The sequence below is a fragment of the Leptosomus discolor genome, chromosome 9 (genome assembly GCF_034619465.1).
Source record: "Leptosomus discolor isolate bLepDis1 chromosome 9, bLepDis1.hap2, whole genome shotgun sequence".
NCBI lineage: Eukaryota > Metazoa > Chordata > Aves > Leptosomiformes > Leptosomidae > Leptosomus > Leptosomus discolor.
In genome coordinates, this window is record NC_141399.1 from 33,917,321 (window position 1) to 33,937,777 (window position 20,457).

Genomic DNA, 20,457 nt, shown 5'->3' on the forward strand with positions numbered 1-20,457 from the left:
GGGCAGCCTGTTCCAATGAGACACTGGTAGCTTGCTTTTAGTCTGTTCTCCACAACACTTCTACCTTCTTCTCCAATGAGACTTACAGTCTCCCAGGTCACCAAATCCTGTTCCATCCTGCTCCAATCCTGGAAAATTTTAGCCCTTGGAAAACATAAAACATACTGTTTCTATTTATTTTTTAAAAGAATGGAGAAATGAGTTCATCATCTTCAAGAAGTATGAAAGAAAGAGAACTAGTTTGTAGAGGAAAGCCATACAACACAAATTATATGCAATTACATATTGCAACCTTTTTAGTGAAAAATTTTTTCCTTATGTCAAGCCTAAACCTACCCTGGTGCAGCCTGAGTCCATTCCCTCTTGTTCTGTCATTACCTGTGAGAAGAGACAAGCACCTACTTCTCTACAATGTCCTCTCAGGTAATTGCATTGCTCAGCAATAAGGTCTCCCCTCAGCCTTGTTTTCTTAAGACTAAATAGCCCCAGTTCCTTCAGCCACTGTCCGTAAGACTTATTCTCTAGCTAGGCCTTTCACTGGCTTTGTTGCCCTTCTCTGTGCTTTCTCCAGCACCTCGATGTTCTTGTTGTAGAGGGGGGCCCAGAACTGAACACAGTACTGGAGATGTGGCCTCACCAATGCCGAGTACTGGGGGATGGTCACCTCCCTGTTCCTGCTGGTCACACTATTCCTAATACAAGCCAGGGTGCTGTTGGCTTTTTTGGCCACCTGGGCACACTGCCAACTCACATTTAGCCATTTGTCAATCAGTACCCCCAGGTCCTTTTCTACCTGGCAGCTTTCCAGCCACTCATCCCCAAGCCTGTAGTGTTGCATGGGGCTGTTGCGGCCTAAGTGCAAAACTTGGCACTTTGCATTGTTGAAGCTCATACAGTTGGCCTTGGCCTGTTGATCCAGCCTGTCCAACTCCCTCTGTAGAGCCTCCCTACCCTCAAGCAGATCAACGCTCCCACCTAACTTGGTGTTGACTGCTAGCTTACTATGGGTGCGTTCTATCCCTTGGTCAAGATCATTGATAATTATGTTAAATCAAAGTGGCCCTAGTACTGACCCCTGTGGAACACCACTTGTCATAGGCCGCCAGCTGGATTTAATTCCATCAGTCACCACTCTCTGGGCCTGGCCGTCCAGCCATTGTTTTACCCAGCAGAGCATATACTCATCCAAGCCATGAGCAGCCAGTTTCTTCACTAGAATTCTCTGGGAAACAGTGCCGAAGGCTTTACAGAGGTTGAGGTAAACAATATCCACAGCCTTTCCGTCATCCATCAGGTGGTTCATCTTGTCATAGAAGGAGATCATTTTTGTTAAGCAGGACCTGCCGTTTATAAACCCATGCTGACTGGGCCTGATCATCTAGTTGTTCTGTAAGTGACTCATGATGGCACTCAAGATGATCTGCTCCATGGCCTTCCCTGGCACCAAGGTCAGACTGACAGATCTGTAGATCCTCCTTTTGGCCTTTCCTGAAGGTGGGTGTTATATTTGCTATTCTCCAGTCCACTGGGACCTCCCCAGTTAGCCAGGAGTTCTGGTAGTGGCGGGAAGAGGCTTGGTGAGCACATCTGCCAACTCTTTCTGTACTCTTGGATGTAGCCCATGTAGCCCCATAGACTTCTGTGCATCTAAGTGGTGTAGTAGGTCACTAACCACTTCCTCTTTAATTGAGGGCCACATTCCGCGCCCCCTCCCTGTCTTCCAGCTGAAGGGGCTGGGTGTCTAGGTAACAGCTAGTTCTACTAGTAAAGACTGAGATAAAGAAGGCATTGAGTTCCTCAGCCTTTTCCTCATTTTTTGTCACTGTGTTACTCCCCCTGTCTCGTAAAGGAGGAAGATTCTCCCTAGTCCTCCTTTCGTTGTTGATGTTTTTATAGAAATATTTTTTATTGTCCTTAAAGAGCTAGTTTAAGTTCTAATTGGGCTTTGGCTCTCCTAATTTTCTGCCTGCATAGCCTCACTACTTCTTTACAGTTCTCATGAGAGACCTGCCCCCTCTTCCAAAGGTCATAAACTCTCCTTTTGTTCCCAGGGTCATGCCAAAGGTCTCTATTCAGCCAGGCCAGTCTTCTTCTCCGGCAACTCATTTTTTGGCACACGGGGATAGCCTGCTCCTTCATCTTTAAGACTTTCTTCTTGATGTAAAAAAATGAGAGTTTCTGCATTGTATGCAGTGGAAAGCCTTAATAGTTCTCAGGAATCCATAGAAAGAAAAGGCATCTGGTACGTGGAAGCCTGGAAGATAGGATCCATTTGCATTTTGAAAAGCGTGTCCTCCGTGTGCAAAAAAATGAAGAAAAAAATTGGGTTTTGTCTCTCCTGCTCCTCCTGCTGGAAGTGTGTTGTCTGTTTAATGTGGCAGGATCTCTCATGTTTCATTGCGTTGAATTGAGCATCTAAAATTCATGCATGATTGTGAACACAGGTGTATTGGAGTGCACGTTTCTGGTATCAAAGCTTTAGTGACATTTTTTAAAAATTAATGAGAAAATTTCAGAGTTCCTCTAGATAAAAACTTAACCGATAATATTCAATTTCTCAGTTTTAAATGCAGCAATTAATTACAACAGTACTCATAATTTGTTGTGTTGTATGGCTTTCCTCTACAAACTAGTTCTCTTTCTTTCATACTTCTTGAAGATGATGAACTCATTTCTCCATTCTTTTAAAAAATAAATAGAAACAGTATGTTTTATGTTTTCCAAGGGCTGAAATTTTCCAGGATTGGAGCAGGATGGAACAGGATTTGGTGACCTGGGAGACTGTAAGTCTCATTGGAGAAGAAGGTAGAAGTGTTGTGGAGAACAGACTAAAAGCAAGCTACCAGATGTTTTTTCTCAAGTCTTGTAGATGTATGCCTTGTTTTGGTTTAGTATTGCAAGTCAAATGCGGAGACATTTTGTTTCTGGTTTACTGCATTTTTTTTGCTTTCTGCATACATATTTGAATGTGTCTGCTCATTTCTATATCACATTGTACCATGTGAGCAAATTCATATGTGTCAGTGCTATGTGTTGATGCATGATGCATCTTCTGCTTCTAGATGTTCTTTTTAATTCCATTCATAAACATAATGCTTGCATCCAATTTTCTTCTCTGTTTTGCTTTTCAAAAACTAAGATACAAATATATTGATTGACATTTTTATTCATTACAGGTGGGCTGAGTAGATTCAGAAACATTCAGGTACAAGCTGTTAGTACAGTTGGTGGTTTCCTTTCCAAGAAGCTGTTTGCCAAATCTAAAGAAGAAGTGTTTCTAAATACTGTGGAGATTTGGCTCTACCGACTACTAGCTGTTGTGTTATTCTGCTGAAGCACCTTGGGAATGACATTATGCTAGTACTGTTTCTCTCACCTGGAGACATTCATGAGGGAGCATTACCAATGAATTTCGTTGTAGCTTTCAGTGGTATTAAAGCACAGCATAGCAGAGGTACAAATGAATTAGTGTAGGATTCAAATGCTTTGCTTTTTTTTTTTTTTTCCCTCTTAAAAAGCCAGTTATCACCTTCAGCTTTAAAGCTGACTTGATTCTTAACTGTACAATTCATCCAAGAACACTTGTCCTGTTGGTAAATTAACTGATGGGCGTAGAGTTCGCTGATGGTATTAGAAGTCTGCACAACGTGACATAGCACAAGATAGAAAAGAAAACATAATTAGCTTGTATTACACCATTTTGAAACCAGTTTTTTAATGTTCCATAACATAAGGATGTGAAACTATGTCAGTGTGGTGCCATGCAGAAATAACTGAGCAGGATCTGAACAAAGCAGTGCCTGTACCTGCAGTGATACATGCTTAAGAATCAAAGTGGAATGCCACTGTGGCATTGTGAGGGATTCTCTTACCTTGATAAGAGAACAGCTCAAAAATAGCTCAGATATTTCTTTATTTCTGAGTTATGCTTCTGAGGCTACACGGCATCTGATGTTCAAGTGCTCACAAAATCTTTCAGTGATACATATCAATGTATCTGTCTTGTATCAGGAGATGTTATGATTGTGAGCACAAATTGGACTTGTATTTGTACAACTTATTTTAGTCTGGAATTTATGGGACAAAAATATGTATAAATGGCCCATGGTGTGTGTATGTGGTGGTTCTGTACACACCAAGTAATTCTGGCACTTGTGTGTGTGTTGAACTTTCTGCAGAAGTGAAAATCAGTTGAATAGCTTCTTAGAAGTGTTAGACTCCCTCCCTATGCACAAATAAGCCTTATAAAGTATGCTTGATAGATGTGTTCAACACTTCCCGCTTGGGTCAGTGCTACTGTGTTGGGTTCATGTCAGTTCCAACACATGCACCAGGCTCAGCTTCCTGATACAGAAGCATCTTGTTAGTTTTCTATGCACATCAGCTAGAGTGATAAAATAAGTTGCATTAAAGGAATTCTGCAATTTATCTGTACAGAGACAGTAAATATATCCAGGTTTTGTGTAGGTATAATAGTTTGGGTACGTGCAGAGGGATCCATCAGTGTGTTGGAGATTCAGAAACCTGTGATAACAATGGAAATTTTGTACCTGTGGTAGCTTTATTTAGTCTAATAATTCAAGTTCCAATAGTAAGCATTTAAGTAGTGTGTTTTCATTCAGGTGTACCACAAGATTTCACAGGTAATTTACAACTATTAAACAAAATGTTTAGGTGCAGATCTGACCTTTTCAATAAGAAATAAAGAAGGTTTTGATTCAATTATGTGTATTTTTAGCACTACTGGGAAGATTACTCTGTTTTTAATAAAAAATCCATCCTGTCCGTCTGATTTTTAGGCCAAGACTGAAAATAATCGTATATGTATGAATGTCAGGAGTGTTCAGTTTACCAGATATTATATGAGGCAGTGGGTAGGGCGAGAAGAGTACTGAACCAAAACTTCAGAATCTGTTGTCACCTTTTAAACAGGTTTGACAAAATGGCAGAAATATGAAAGTATTCAGGTTGTTTGAAACCTGACAAACCCTACAAAGAAAAAAAAAAGAAACAAAAATCAATAAACAAACACAAAAAGCCAACACCCCAAAACGCCCAAAACAGTAGACATGGGAGAATCCCAGCAGACAAGAGCTGCAAGAATTCAATCTTCCTTAGTTTTACTGTTCACACAAGTACTGTTTTTTGAAGGTCTCCATAAGTAGTATTTGTCAAAAGTCAGCACAAGAAAGCCTTTTTTTCCCCTTAGTTTTGAGTCTAAAATACAATAGATTGAGATAATCAAAGGTACCAACAATGACAAAAAAGAGATTCATGGTGAAAGTTCTTGCATTCCTCTTACAGCTAGAGTGGTAGTGAAACTATCATGGAATATAATCCAAAGAAAGCTGGACCAGTTCATTTTGGCAGCTACATCTGGAATGATTCCAGAGCAGCTCATCTTTTATTCAAAGAAAATTTGAAAAGGGATTTGACTTGGCATAGTGTCTCATCTATAGAACAATGAAAGCAAAAAAGTAAATAAAAATAAATGCAACAATAAAGGCATGTCAAAACACTAAGCCACACTAAAAAAACTGCATAAAATTCACAAACAGAAAGGAAGATGAAATAATAGAAAAAATAATGTAAAAAAATAGTAGAATAAAAGAAATAAAAACAAGTAGGAAATTATATGTCAAAAAAAGAAGTGCAGTAGAAATAGGGAACAGAATAAAACATATAGAGAGAGCAAATAAAGCAGAACAATATTGAAATTCAATTTAGAGGTGAAATACATATGATTTGTGGGGGTTTGTTTCCCTTGAAAGAATTTAAAACATTAAATCATCTGTTGTTTGAGATCTAAACTGGACTGGTTTTGTTTTATTCAGCAATGTATGGATTATTTTTGCCTAGGCAATAAGGAAAATAGAAAGGTAATTCTATCACTTAATAACTAATTGCAATTAAACTGAGGTGTTTAAAATATCCAGTGAAGCCTTGGCTGATTTTAGCAAAGTTTATGCCTTTAAAATAATGGAAATGTAACATTAAAAAGAGAGATGCATTATTATTTTGGATACTGTTATCATAATGCAAACCATTAGTCTTTTTCATGTTGGTCATTAAGATACTGTAAATGAGGTGAAAATTAATGAGAGAACTAACAAATGAGCAAAATACAAAGATCCACTTGAACATCATAAATGCATCGTAAATGCAGGTTAGCATGGCCTAGGAACACTTTTCTTTTGGTGCCAAGAGGAATCTTGGCCATGGGAGCATAAAACTGAGCACAGGTAATTTAGCCTGCATCCAGAAGGATTTTGCAGCTTACTCTGCACTCCCAGTATCCTGGCCAGGCTCCGGGTCAGTGGAACAGAGTACAGGGCCGCTGCACTGGCACTGTTTGCTCCAGAACTGAACTTGGAGCTGGCTACTGGGAGCAAAATTTGGGAAATTATGAATATTGTGAGGCAGAGAGGTAAGTCAGTTATCATGGGTTTTCAGTGCTTTGCTATTCTAACCTAAGAATTATAAAATCGTGTATTCCAATCGACTAAAATATTGTGTTCCAATGCCAGCTCATTTGGAAAAGGCTGTTCTTTGTCTCTGCAAACACCTGCTCTTGTACGGGTCCAATAGGGATAAACTCTTTATCAGAAGTCTAAGCTCATTTAGACTTGCAGGGAAAGCCTCAGTAAAGAAGAAGGTTGCTCAAACCACAAAAGCTCATACTGGAATAGAAGTATGGGATCAGAAAACACTTGCTTAGGGCTTCGAACTAAAGCATGTGTTTATAAAAGTCATTGGCAACAGCAGTTGTGAAACTTTGAGATTGGGTCTAAGGAATTTGCCTGCACTGAGCAGCTGATGTGAGGGCAGAGAAGTAAGTTTCTAATGGGGACTGAAGTTACTGTATTTAAAAAACCAGAACATGAGAGAGAAAGCAATTACACATTTTGGTATTATTTCTTTCATGCTTCACTGCAGACTTTTTCACAGTTAAAGGGTATGTTACATTCCATGCTTCTGTTACCTTTCTATAAATAATTTTTTAAATTATGCTGATATTTGTAGTTAGGGATTTGAACGCTCTTGATTTTTCAAGTGGTTCTATAACTTCAGGAGGCCATTGTGTAACTGAGGTGAGTCTGCCTTTTCATAGATGTTAGAAATACTTGTGCAATTTTGCAGATGCTGTTGTCTTTTAATTTGGCCTATACTCTTCCCACCAAAATCTACAGGAATTGTGTGTTTATCTATAAGATATGGCAGATCTCTAAGACAGGTTTTCTGCTGGTGAGCCATGGCTGTTAAGTCCATTTCATAATGCATTGAGTTTCCTTTTGAGGACCAGCAAGCAATAAACCTACTTACACCCTCTTGAGTGCTGCACACACTTTCTGTGACATTCAAATAAGAAGCAAGGAGCTCTTTGTGTAGCACTTGTTACAGAATCATTTGCATTTTCACTATCAGAGAGTAAAACAATTTTAGTTTTATAACAGGCTAAAGCTTTATTGTTGTAATCCAAACTGTTTTATTTCTCTTAAGGATGTATTATGACTTGACAATATTCATTCCTAACTTTGGTTTCTGTCCTCATGGTGGAGTTTAAATTTGGATTACCTTTCAGCTATAGATGAAGCTACAGCTTGCCTTTATTCTGGATCAAGCACTTGTCACAGGCCATGAAAACAATGCTGCACTTCCCTTGAGGTGGCAGAGAAGCCCTAATTTGACAATCTCATGACTTCAGCATAAGTTCCCGTCACATCCAGAGTCATTTGTTTCTATGCCATGCTGCAGCGTAGTGCTCCCTTAGTTACACTAACACACCTGTTTATGGAGTCATGTTGTGAATTGGATCAGCAAACTCATCTGGGTTAAAACAAAAGAAATGGAACTACAAAACAGGTGGAAGGGGAGCACTAATAACATGTTGCTCTGAAATCCCTCTGTTTTCAGCCATGCTTTGAACTAGTGTCTTTGATGTTTATCTTGGGCTTACTAGTTCTTTGAGCTCTGGGACGGCATCCATCATCATGCTTTCTGACAGCATATTGTTAAAATCTTAGGACCCTTGCAAGATTCCCAGTCTTTACCCATATCTTCATTTGGTGGCCTATGCATGCACTCCTGTGCTTTCTTTAGTAGCTACATAGTGCAGCCTCTCTCCCTGACGTAAACATCCCACTGTTGTTTTTTAAATACCACCAGTGCTGAAGTGATGTTTCTGTTGTTAAGAATGGTAATTTACTCATATGATCAATAGCTATTTTTGTGGAGAATATGGTATTGAAACAAGTTAATATATGGCCTTAATAATTACATTTCTAACCACTAAACACTGTGTGGAGAAAGTAATGGGTATATGCAGGAAAAGAAAAAAAAAACAGCTATCTTCAAGTCATGATGTTTCAGTTTCTTAGCACTGTAGAGCATCTTTTGAATCTCAGGTAGTGAGAAAACCCAGAATTCTTCTGTGGCTCGTTTCACCATCTGCTATTTTGAATCTGGTAGCTTTCTCCTCGAGTACAGCATGGTTTGGACCATAAGACCTCAAATATCACACCTATAACCATATTGCATTTAAAAATTATAATCAGTTAGAGTATGGAGGAATACGTAAGACTCATTCGCAGTTCAGCTGTCTTTCCAGACCGTTTCTTTTTTCATACTAAACCCATTTTTCGAATACTGACAGCCGTAAATAACTCTCATCCGCAGGCAGTCACTAAGGTATAAGTCTTAAACTTTTGGGCAGAAACATGTGAAGGATTTATGAAGTCAGGTAGAGATACATAAGTATAAGAGACTCACAGGCTGTCAAATCACCTGAGATTTGTAGGTTCGACTCTACTGAGTTAAAGTAAAATTCAAAAAGCTGCTGAAACTACATTCTGCTCTCTTTGATCCCTTCCTACTGTTCAAATTAGACTAATGGTTTGTCAGAGTTCTGCTGAATGTTCAATATAGGCATTTATAGGCTGCAGAGACAATGTGAACAATAAACATCTTCATTAATAATTACATAACAATTATTCCCACGTAAGCAGATTCTTCCCTGTCCACACTCTTTCCAATTTTTGGGAACAATGCAGTGTTCAATTTGATAAACAAAAATAGCTACTTATTATGGTGGGAACAAGTTGCAGATTGCATTAGGATGGCATTTTGTCTTATCTGTTAGAACTTCTGGGATTATTCTTTCCTTCTCCCATTTCAAAAGGAATTTATTATGTTGTGATGTACAGCAGGAGTACAGCTCCCTTTATAAAATTATTAAGCTGCTTTACAATTAAAATTGCCATCTTTTGTCCTGTTGCTGTTGTTTATAAGTGAGAAGAGAAACGGAATGCTAAGTAGAATTATTGTGAAGAATGTGCTTATTCTCCAGGAGTGTATTTTCCATTTTCTTATGAAGTACTGCTCTAGTGTGTATTATTAATCACATATTTTATTTATCTGGGAGTAGTAGAAGCCCCCAGTTGGGACTAGGAGTCCTACTGTGTGATTGCTGCACACATATGTAATAATAAAAGAATAAAAGGCATCCTGCTTCAATCTGTACAGAAGGTTGCTACCAGCACAGATAAAGACCTCCATTCTTCAGGCCTCATGGGGCACCAGCTTCATTCAGATTTCGTTAACAATGTTCTTTTACTGTCACAAAGTCCACATGGAACAGTTGCTGCATCTAATTAAAGCACGATTACTAAATGGCAATGGATTTTATTAAAAAAAAAAAAAACAAAAAAACAACCAAAAACCAAAAATTGAAAGAATTCTGTTGCCTTGTGACAATTTGTTTGTCATTCAGCCTGCTTTATAGGTGGGTGGTATGCTTGTGTTGATTCTTGACGGAGTCATAGCCCAGTACACAAAGCAGAGCTTAATTTCTCAGATCATATCAGAGGACATCCAAGAAGGAAGTTCAGTAATTGCTTTCTGCCTCACAAAGGTGCGACTGGACCAGGTTTCATTTTACACATTGAGCAGTTGAAGGTACTAGGAAGGAGACATTGATTAAGTTATAATATGTTGATGGCAGTTAGCTCTCTTGTTTTCATTCATCTAACCCAAAAGGAACAGCACTGTACATCCTAATGCCTGGGATGTGACAGGAAGCTTTCTGAGGCTGAATCTGGGTGAAGCTGAGATGATACTGGTAATTACAAAGCATCAGCAGGGTTAAATTGGTACTTCTGTTTTCTGCAGGATAGAGAAATAGTAATGATATCAGGTAACTGATGTAAAACTCTGAATAAACAAACAAACAAAAAATTGGATTGGTAATTATCTGAAAAGTTTCTGGTCTGAAAACCTCTGGATTACTTGACAGACTGTGTATCAAGGTTTAGTAAGTGGAGTGTAAAGGAAAAGGAATGTAGATCACATGGTCAAAATGTGAAGATATATCCTAGAAACTTCTGATTTTAAAATGGACTTCAGAGAATCATTGTCAATACTAGTTAAACATCATGTGATAGCGAGATGGATTAATTTCATAAGGAATACCAAGCAAGAGGAAAGTATGCCAAGTAAAAAGCAGAAGGCTGACCTCAACTCAGTTACTTATTCCTGTGTCCTGTTCAGTGTTTTGTTTTGGCTGTTGGCAAGAGAGACAACAACAATACCTAGGTTGCATAGCAGAAAAAATTTGCATATACGAAGTTCTTCGTCTTGTATACTCTGTATGATGAACACATGCCACACACTGGCGATAGGCAACAGATGCCACATTTTAATTCAGCATTAATTAAGTGATGACATTGAGGTGATTAAAACCACGTGATATCCTGATAACCCTTTGTTAATAAAAAACAGCTAAACAAAAAAAAAAACAAACCCACAGGAGGTAAAAGATGTGAAACTTTCAAAGGTTGATAACATCTTATGTTGACCAACTATTTCAGTCAAGGGTTATTTTTTTGGTTTTGTAGCAACGATGTATAGGAATAGCAATAAATACACGCAGTCTTTATTAGTAATGTGGCACGTTGATGTAAAGAGCAAATACATCATCAGGTATGGAAATGTGCTTCATTAATCTTAATGAAGTTAGAAGTGATGAAGGATAAAATCTGTCACACCTCTCTAAGATTAATTTTAACTGCATGTGAATATTATTGACTGCTGCACTTGAGCACAGAAGTCCTCTCTGCAGGAAACAGCACATCAAGGACGATACCTATATAATTTTTATATACTGTTTTGTCAATGTGTCTGACCTCTAGTCAGAGAAAGACCATTTCTAGGGACAAAAGTGGTTAGTTTCTAGCCTCATTAATCCTTAGTCTATCTAATGAGATGTCCAATATGGGTTTGAACTGATTTTTTCTAATACAGATTTTTATTCCCTCAGAGCTAGAGTGAATTCAGTCTACTTTCTTCCCCAGGTGAATGATTTGCTGCTAGATGGCAATGATTTTAAATCAGTGTTATACTGAGAAATATTTGCAGTTGTAGTCTAGAAGAAGAAGAAATCCTTATAGTTTTTCAAAATAGCATTTAAAAAAAATAAATAGAATTCTTAAATTATTTTAGCATAAGCACATCTTTGCTTTGTTAGAACATTATTGCCAGTGTCAAAGAAGAGTTGGTACCACCTGGGTCATGATTTGCCCTGCAGAAATAATAAACTTGTATCAACATGTTCGTTTAGTATGTTATGTTGCTCTTTGCAACATGCACTTTTTTGTTTTATTTGGTTTTGTTGGGAATGTTTGGCACAAAGACAGACAAATATTGGTTAATAAAGTGGAAGTACAGTTTAACAAAGGAATTACTCTGGATTAGACACACTAAATTGTTACCGACTGCTATTTATTTGTTATGTAGTAAGTATTTTCTGGATTATTTCCTGCTGTCTGATACTGTTCTTTGTTCACTCATTAAACATAACTTTTAAGAGATAGGTGTCTAACCTGTAATAAATAAATCCAACCTATGCATGCAGATACATATTACACACCTGACATACATGTATTTTTCCGTACGTTGTTATAATCTCAAAGAACTCTTTTGGTAGCTCTGCTATTGTACTTTTTGCTTCATCATTAATGAGAAGTTTCATTTAAATGATAGGAATACAATAAGTTATACATTCACATTGAACATTGTATCCTATACAGTTAGTCTTTGTAATAATGAAATTATTTCAGGTGACTGTGATAGACTTTTGGCAGGATACTGGTCTGTATGGTCTGTGTTTCTGAGTCATCATAACATTTACAATAAATCATAATATTTCAGTTTTGATTTAAGGTGTAAATTCAGCATACTGAAAAGATCATATCTTTGTCTCCAGCTTTTTTTTTTTTTTTTTTTTTTTCCTTGGAAAGGCATGATTCTGTATGCATCCTATACCATTCATTACATGAGGAATTATGTAAGATTATAGCTGAGATTTTGACCAAAGAATACAAAAGTGTTATTGCAATAATCTGTTAAGGATTAGATTCTTTACATAAAGTGAAGACCATCTGCTCCTACAGAATGAATAGAGATCTGTTGTCTTGGGAGTGTTTGAGTTTATTTCAGTTTGGGAAGGATGAGATCTGGAATCTATCATTGCAGCTGGGTTCATATAATTTTCTGGAGAAGGAATTTGAACAGGATGTGTACAATTACCAGATTTGTAAGAAGGGTGATAAGAGTCTGTGGAACGCAGTAGCGTTAGTGCATAGTAGGATCTGAGTCGATGCAAGAGCTATCTTTGGAGGAAGTGCATTGCAATACTGAGATCAGGTCCCAGAAATGGCTTCTGGGTAACCATGTGGGCTGCATCATCTTTGTATGTTTTCCCAAATGCAACTTTCCTGCCACCACTATATTTCTCAGCAGAATAGAAACTTATTAGAGTGTGTTTTCAGGCATTTTTTTCCCCTTCATTCAAGTACTCCATTGTGAATTCTTGCTCTTTGGAAGATACATGGTTACATAGTTTTGCTGAGCAATGGATTTATAGTAGTATAATTTCTAACGATGCTATGTCAAGGCTGCAGAGTAAAGAGGAAGAGACAAGGATTTAACAAACTCTTAGGTTTGTTTGTGACTTTTAAGTCAAAGTCTTGTTATGAGATGCAAAAGGAGGAAATATCACTTGCATGGTAATTTTACCTTGAGTGAAATGGGGGCTCTTAGTATTTTTAGCACATAATTTGCAAAGCAGAAACACTGAAGAGATTATTATGGACTATCTTCTTGTCAGTATTTGATTTTCAGGATTTGGCTGTGGAGCTTCAGTATTTTGATTTTCTGCAGTCTAATCTAAACAGTTTCTTTTCCTCTTCCCACAGATCCTAGGCTTTCCCCACAGATCCTAAGCTTTACATGTACGTAGCTTCTTAATGCTCCCAGATATAACACAACTGATGAGAACATCTACATACAGTGAAAAAAAGAAAGAGCCAGCACTAGAAACTCTTGATTTCTATTTCTACCTGTATTTTGGGACAAGAGGCAGACATAGGCTTAGGGCGCATCATGTAATAGATTACCTGTCAAGACAGGTGCCTGTAAGACCACCATATTCCTGATGGCATCCTTCTGACAGAGAGCAGAGGCAGGTCAAAGACAGCTTTTCTGTGAAGCAGAACTGGAGGGCAAAATAGACTGCACTTGCCAACAACCAATATGAAAGCAAAATGGAGAATAATTAAGGAATGTTTAGGACTGTCATTTTGTCTGCACCTTGGCAGACTGATGTATCTTACATGTCTGAAATGCACCTTTTACCTTTAGTCCCACTCAACTGGGTTGTTTCTCAGGGGAAACGGATTATCAGTGACACTGTTCTTTCTCTTGCAAAGAATATTTCACATGACTGCGGGGTCTGGTGGCATGGAAATGTGCAAATCTATGAGGTCACATTTGCACTTTGGGCATTCACACTATCCAGAGAGAGAGTTCCCTGGAAATGTGAGCAGTGCGCTGCAACACAGCAGCTGCTTCATGAACTCCCTTTCATTTCATAGTTGTATGGAATGTAATGTCCAGAAGTCCTAAAATTCTGAGGAAAAAAAAAAAATTAATGCTTAAACATCTGGTTTTCTGTTTTGAAACTTTACCATAAAATCAGATAGCAGTATCTCGGTAATACCTTTTCTTGAAAGGAAAAGAAAAAACAACAACCATGTTTGCCCAAAAAATACACTTTTTCAAAGAATATTTTGTACTTAAAATGTGTCTCGGGCAGCTCTAGCAGTAAACCTACCCCATGTGCTGTTGAAGAGTAAGATTTGTTTTTACAATAAAGTCACACAGTTAAATGCAAAGATCCAGTCAGAAGGACTAGAATGTGTTGGTAGCCAAACTGTGAAGTGCCTGAAATTCCCTTGTCCTAATCTGCGTATGAGACTAATGTAAGTAAATGCCTTTATGGATCAGTTAATTGTGAATTCTGTGTAGTTTTGTAGAGCCTTATAGATTAGGGAGCCTTCTAACACTTGAATACATTTGACTGATGAGTATACTAAACTTTTGCCCAAGTATCTTTGTAGGATTCCTAAGTCACAGGTTTTTCTAAGAGACGATGCATAGGAAAGGCTGTCATCTGGAAAGGAAAAGTCCAAGATCGCAGTGTGGAAAAATTATGGCCTCCTCAGTTCTTTGGCACAGAGCCATTACTATTGAGAATCCTGTACCTTCCTGAAATCAGCAATGTCATCTTCAGATTACAATTTAGGAAATAGAAAGAAAATGTGAATTAAGCGTAAGCATAGGAGCTGAGAGACATTATGAACACTGTAGGTATTAATTCTCTACACAGAAGAATAAATAAGACAAAGACTTTAATTACCTCTCTTTGGGGTGCATTTGACATTCCACCTCTGCCACAGCATGGTGCTGCTTGTTATCTGGGCAAAAGTCAGACTACCTCTGCTTTCAGCAATGCAATTTCCAGTGATGCTGACTGGGAAGAACCACTGTGGCTTTAAAATTAGTGTCTTCTTGTTTGTCTTTTCAAGTTCATTTATGTCAGTTGCCACCGAAGCCAGAGTGCAATCTCTTTTTAATCATTTCTTCATTCCCCCTTGAATGGTCGCAGTGTAGCTGGCTAGAAACCGAGATGAAAAACTCCACTTAATTTGGTTGCCTTTCTTCAGGAACTTCACTTACTACAGAGCTACTCTATTAGACCACAGATGTCAAGGCAGCTCAAGACATTAGCTGTCAAAGTAACTCTCCATAACCACCTGCTATTTACATGCAAAACAAGCCTCCCTGTTGAGACGAAAACTGTAAACACATTTCTAGGAGAAAACTACTGGCTTAAGCTATGACAGAAACTTCTTTTTTGCTTTTATGCGATCTGGAAAAAAAAAATCCCCTTGCTGTCAAAATGAATGTGAGAAGCCCCATTTGGGAAGAGCTCTTATTGCTTTAAATGCTTCCACAAAACTGCTTTGATTTTACTTTTGCAAAAAGGTTATAATTTATTTGTCTCTCTTCACTCCTATCTACCTCTACTGTGATTATATACAAATAATAAAATCTGATTGTCTTTCCTTGCAGTATGACAAGATCACTGCTTCTGCTGCAGTACTAATAGCTGGTTATTTATACCTTTGTGCTAATTCAGCTCTGCTGAATGATGCTTTAGAAGGTCAGCTTCTCATCCATCTGTGACTATTTGCTACTTGTCTGAACACATGAGGTGTCTGTTTCCTCCAGATCCACTGAACAGCTATTGAATGAAAGGTAAACCTTTTTGTTCCTTCACCCTCAGTTCATTCCGTCATCCTCAAGGCACATTAAAACCCAAGAGCTATTCTACTGGTAGCATGAGACTGTGGCCTAAAACTCTTGACAGTATTAGTACCCTTTGGTTATCTGTGGTCTAGAGATGTTTGCTAACACCATATGGATGTGGGTAGATATTCTGTCACAACTTCTGCTGGTGAAACTGGTTGAATGGTGTAACTTCATTAAACAGATGTCCAGTTCAGAGGCCATTTAATGTTTTAAGTTCCTACTTATGACAGTAGCACAAATAAGGTAGTGGTGTAACTGAAAAATTGCAAAACTAAACAGAGAGCGAATGTAGACCTATTAGCTTTTGCAAACAGATTGTTATTTTTTGTGAGGGGAACTGCTAAAGTGTATCTTTAGATATCGGTAGTCATCTAACTGTATAGGAAAGTTCATTATTTGAGGGTTTCAAGATCTTATCCTGCTGATGTGAGAATTAGAGAGGTGTATTGGAAAGGCAGTAGTCACTGCATTGGCATCAGATGGAATTTCATCAAGATTAAATTTATTCCAATACATTTAGAAAGTTATTATTGCCACAGAAATGTTATGCCAGTCTAATTTTTTTTTTCCTGTTAATACAGAGCCCAAAACTCTGGCTTATGTCAGGCTAAATTGGTGTTTTTTATGTAACAGACATTTTTTTTTTTTTCTTGTCCTTTATTCCTTATGTGTTCTGAATTTTGACTCCTCCCTGAGATGAAAGAAGACATGGGGAAGAGTATATGAGTGTATTGCTGGAAAGAAATCTGTGTATGGAATCCCAAGCAGGCAACTTCTTAACAAAACTGAGGATATTTCAACTATGCAGAACTCAGTTTGTGCAGAAAGATAGATTAGGTGACCTATTAGGAGTTTTTCCATTTCTGATTTTATGCTTCTGAGAATACAATGCTTGCCACCAATGCCTGAAAGTCATTATTCCAATGTTCCTTTTCTGCAGATGAGAGAAATGCCCCTCAGAGATTTCTACACGTTCTTGGCATCTAAGAGATGGCAAATTAGGCAGGGAAAATGGGAGTAAGTTAAAGGATATTGTAATGCCTAAATGGAAAAATAATGGACTCCCCTATCAGAAGATCCCATCTACCTATGAAAAACCTGAAAGGTTATTTTGATATGACTTTTTGGACTCATTTTCCTCCTGTGTGTATTATGAATAGAAATGAAAACGATAAAACAAATTTGAAGGTACGTAAATAAAACAGCAACCAGTAAATTAAAACGATCAGTTCTGGAAGTGCTGCGGCTGCACATATGTTTCCTGCTGGCTGCCGCTGACCCAGTCTGCAGGAGGAAGTTGTCCTTGTTGGGAGGGAGAAGGCCAACTGTCCAGGGCACGTGCAGCACAGCTACTGTCTTCTTTGGCGGAAAGCAGGTAGTACCTGCAAATGACCGCAACAGCAGAGCCTGCACATTTGGGACTGCCCCCAGCAAATGATCACCTAAGGAAGTGATAAAGAGTACAAACTCAGTCAAGGCTAAATAAGAATGGCAGAACTGTGCACTACAATTAATAGTCTGAATACAGAAAGATGGTTATTGCAAACATAACCGTTTGTTTCCAGTTATATCTTTTAAGCCAAAGGCAGGGGGTGGGGGTTTTTCTGATTTTATGAACAGAAGACAAAAAAAAGCAAATGCATTTTGTAGCTCTGAGGTTGCATATATTATATTTTGTAGCATTTCTTAGCAAGGAGAAAGCTAAGTGCAAAAAAACCCTGAAGCTAGAGATGCTCAAGGTTCCTTAGAATAAAACGTGAAAAGAGAAAAAGCTTTCTTTGGGGGCAAAAAGCTTTCAGGGATATTTCTGAACAGCTCTCAGACTTGTACTGGAACTGGCTATGAAGAGACTGTAACAGCACGTACTGTACATATACAGCATGGAAATACTGATTTGTTTCATCACTGTAGTTGAGATACTTTAGTCATATCATTCTGTTAACATAATTACTTAGAAGAAATTTCAAGGACAGAAACTTGGAGTAACACAGCAGAGGCTGAGGTCCATTGAGTGTAGCCCGTATATTTATTAATAAGGATTTAAAGTGATATCCTCAAGTGTTCTAAAATAATGGGGTGGTGCTGCTCTGCACCACCTGATTCCCACCCGACATCTTTTCAGCCTTGTACTGACTCTGGGTATAAATCTGTAGCCAGTGACCTAGAACTGAAGACAGGCCACAGTTGCAGCTGAGATTGTGTCTCTGAGAGAGGCTAGGACTTCAGGAAGCTCTACACAAAGTGACTTTTTGGTTTTTAATTGTTAATGACATATTTCTTAAGCAAGCAGACAGTTGGGCATCTACCTAACGTTCAGCTCTACCTTCTCCAAAATAATTATTGACATGAGGTGAGGACTCTTTTCATGTCCTCTTTACCAGAAGGCATTCCACAGAGATTTAGTTGAATGTTTTGGGCTTCCTGCAATCTCCTTTCCCAATAATTAGTTTAATTAGAAAAGAAATTGATCTTTTAACTCTAGTTTCTTATTGTAGAGGACTTGTATGTCATAGCTTCACTACTGTTCATAATTTTTATAAAAGTTAGCTTCAGAGCTATTTGTTGTACAACATAAAAGAACACAAATTCTTTTGATTACTCGCCTTTGATAGAGACTAGATAAGCTGGCAAGCAGACAGATTGGGAGATGATAAAAGAGATCAACCTTAAATATGGGTTGCTACAATGGGAAAATGGAACTTAGGCAAATACTTAAATCCTGATTAAATGTATATTTCCTGAGTAGAAATGGGGTCCTGAATTGCAAATTTCCGTAGGTAAAACATTCATTGACCTTACTGTATAAAAAGATACAGTCTCTATTACAGTGACTGGGATCTGTTCTTTTGTGTGGGGTTTGTGTCAGCATCATTGGCTGATTTTTATCCAAAAGCACATGACAGTAATTCTTGGAGATGTGGAGAACACCTAGAAGGTAACAGGATTTGGGTGGCTTTCCTGTGTCACAGTTTGGAGTTGGGGAAGGAGCCTCAGTGATGCAAGCTTCAACTAACTCCAGCAGAAGGGTGCCTCAAAGATGACTCAACACACAGAAGTATAACATAGAAGCCAGTATTAGAATCATTACTAAAAATATAGTCCTATGTAATGTCAGAGTGCTTGGAAATAGATTGAGAAACTGTAAATAGACCAATGAGGGTATCACAGGTTACACCACTTTGAACTGAAGTCCTTGATAATGTTTTCAGTCAAACTACCTACAAATACTGTACAAATCTGATCATCATTATAACAATCTGTGTTACACCATTTCGTGTGATAAATAGTGGTGTATTTATTCAGAAAATGTATTACTAATACTGATGCAGATCTACTGACCTGTGATGTCATTGCACAACTGTTGTTTTTTCTATGGTGCTGTAAATTTACACTACCAAAATGTAAACAAGGATGTTTTGGGGTTTTTTTCTGTCATCTACCTCCATTGCAAATCTGGAATAATACATTGAAGTGATTTGAGCTACTGTGTGAGAATGGGGCCAAACATCAACATTTTCATGACCTCCTTTACTTCTAGTATGTTTGCATTAGTTCCAGAACAGTAGCATTTTCTTTGAATTATTAATTTATCCACATTTCAGATCATAGTTCTCTTGAGAGAGCAGTACCTGAAGAACCACTCCTTGGAGTGATGGGCTTTTAATGAATGTTGTTGTCTCCTTCCTCAGCAGCATTGCCGAGGGATGATAATGGAAAACAAAAACCACACAGGTTTAATGAAGGGAGGTAATAGTGAATAGTAGAAATGCTGCTTCTTATCTGGACATTATTTTCCTCCTGTGCTATTTTCATCCTCAAGGTCTGAGTTACCCAGCAAACAGGTGCTTATAAAGGCACCATTATTTCTAGGTGCAATTAAGCCAAAGGATAAATAGGTGTTCTAGCTCTGGAGTTAAAAGCCAGAGGTTTTGTGCCCATTCACATTCTATGCATTTGGGCTTCAACTTTTGTGAAAGTCAAATTGTCTCCCTGCATGAACACTAAAGTCGACATAAAAGGAGAAAACTAAATTAGGAGATTAGTCGTTTAAGTGAACTGTTAAACCTCAATCCTGACTTTAATTAAGTGGCTATTATGTTTCTAAGTACCTGAAAATTTAGCGTCTATACATTAAGTACATATGAAAGGATAATTCTTAAAAATTACTAATACAACTTTCTAGGGTATATTAAAATATAATATACATGCTTGTATTAATATTTTTGGTATTTGATTAGAATTCACCAATAAACTCAGCTTTTAATGATCCTTTTTTCTTACATTGATGCTGTCCTTTGCAATACTGTATAATGAATACATTTAGAAGCATCTGTTAGTTTTTGCTTCATGTACTTGACATGATTCTGGCCTTTTAACTTTCAAACCATTTCTCCAATTAAGCTGTTTAAGCCCTTAAGGCTGTCCACAGCTGCCGCAAATTGATTTCTCCCATGTTGATATTTAGAATCCCTTGCTGAAACATGAGAGGGTAAAAACCCAACATTTTTTATTTTTAATTTTTTTATCCTTTTGGATTTCCTTCGCATTTTTAAAGGTAATCTGAAAGTTGTATTTTTCCTTTCTTTCTTCTTCATTATCCCCCCTACACTGATCATGTAGAAAGTTTATTTCTAAAGGCCATCTTATCCAAGGTTAATCCTTAAAATTGTCCCACATAGAACCTTTGGTTAGAAGAAATCTGAAATGTAAATGAGAAGGCCTGAAAAATTATTGAGAAGTAGAGATGTG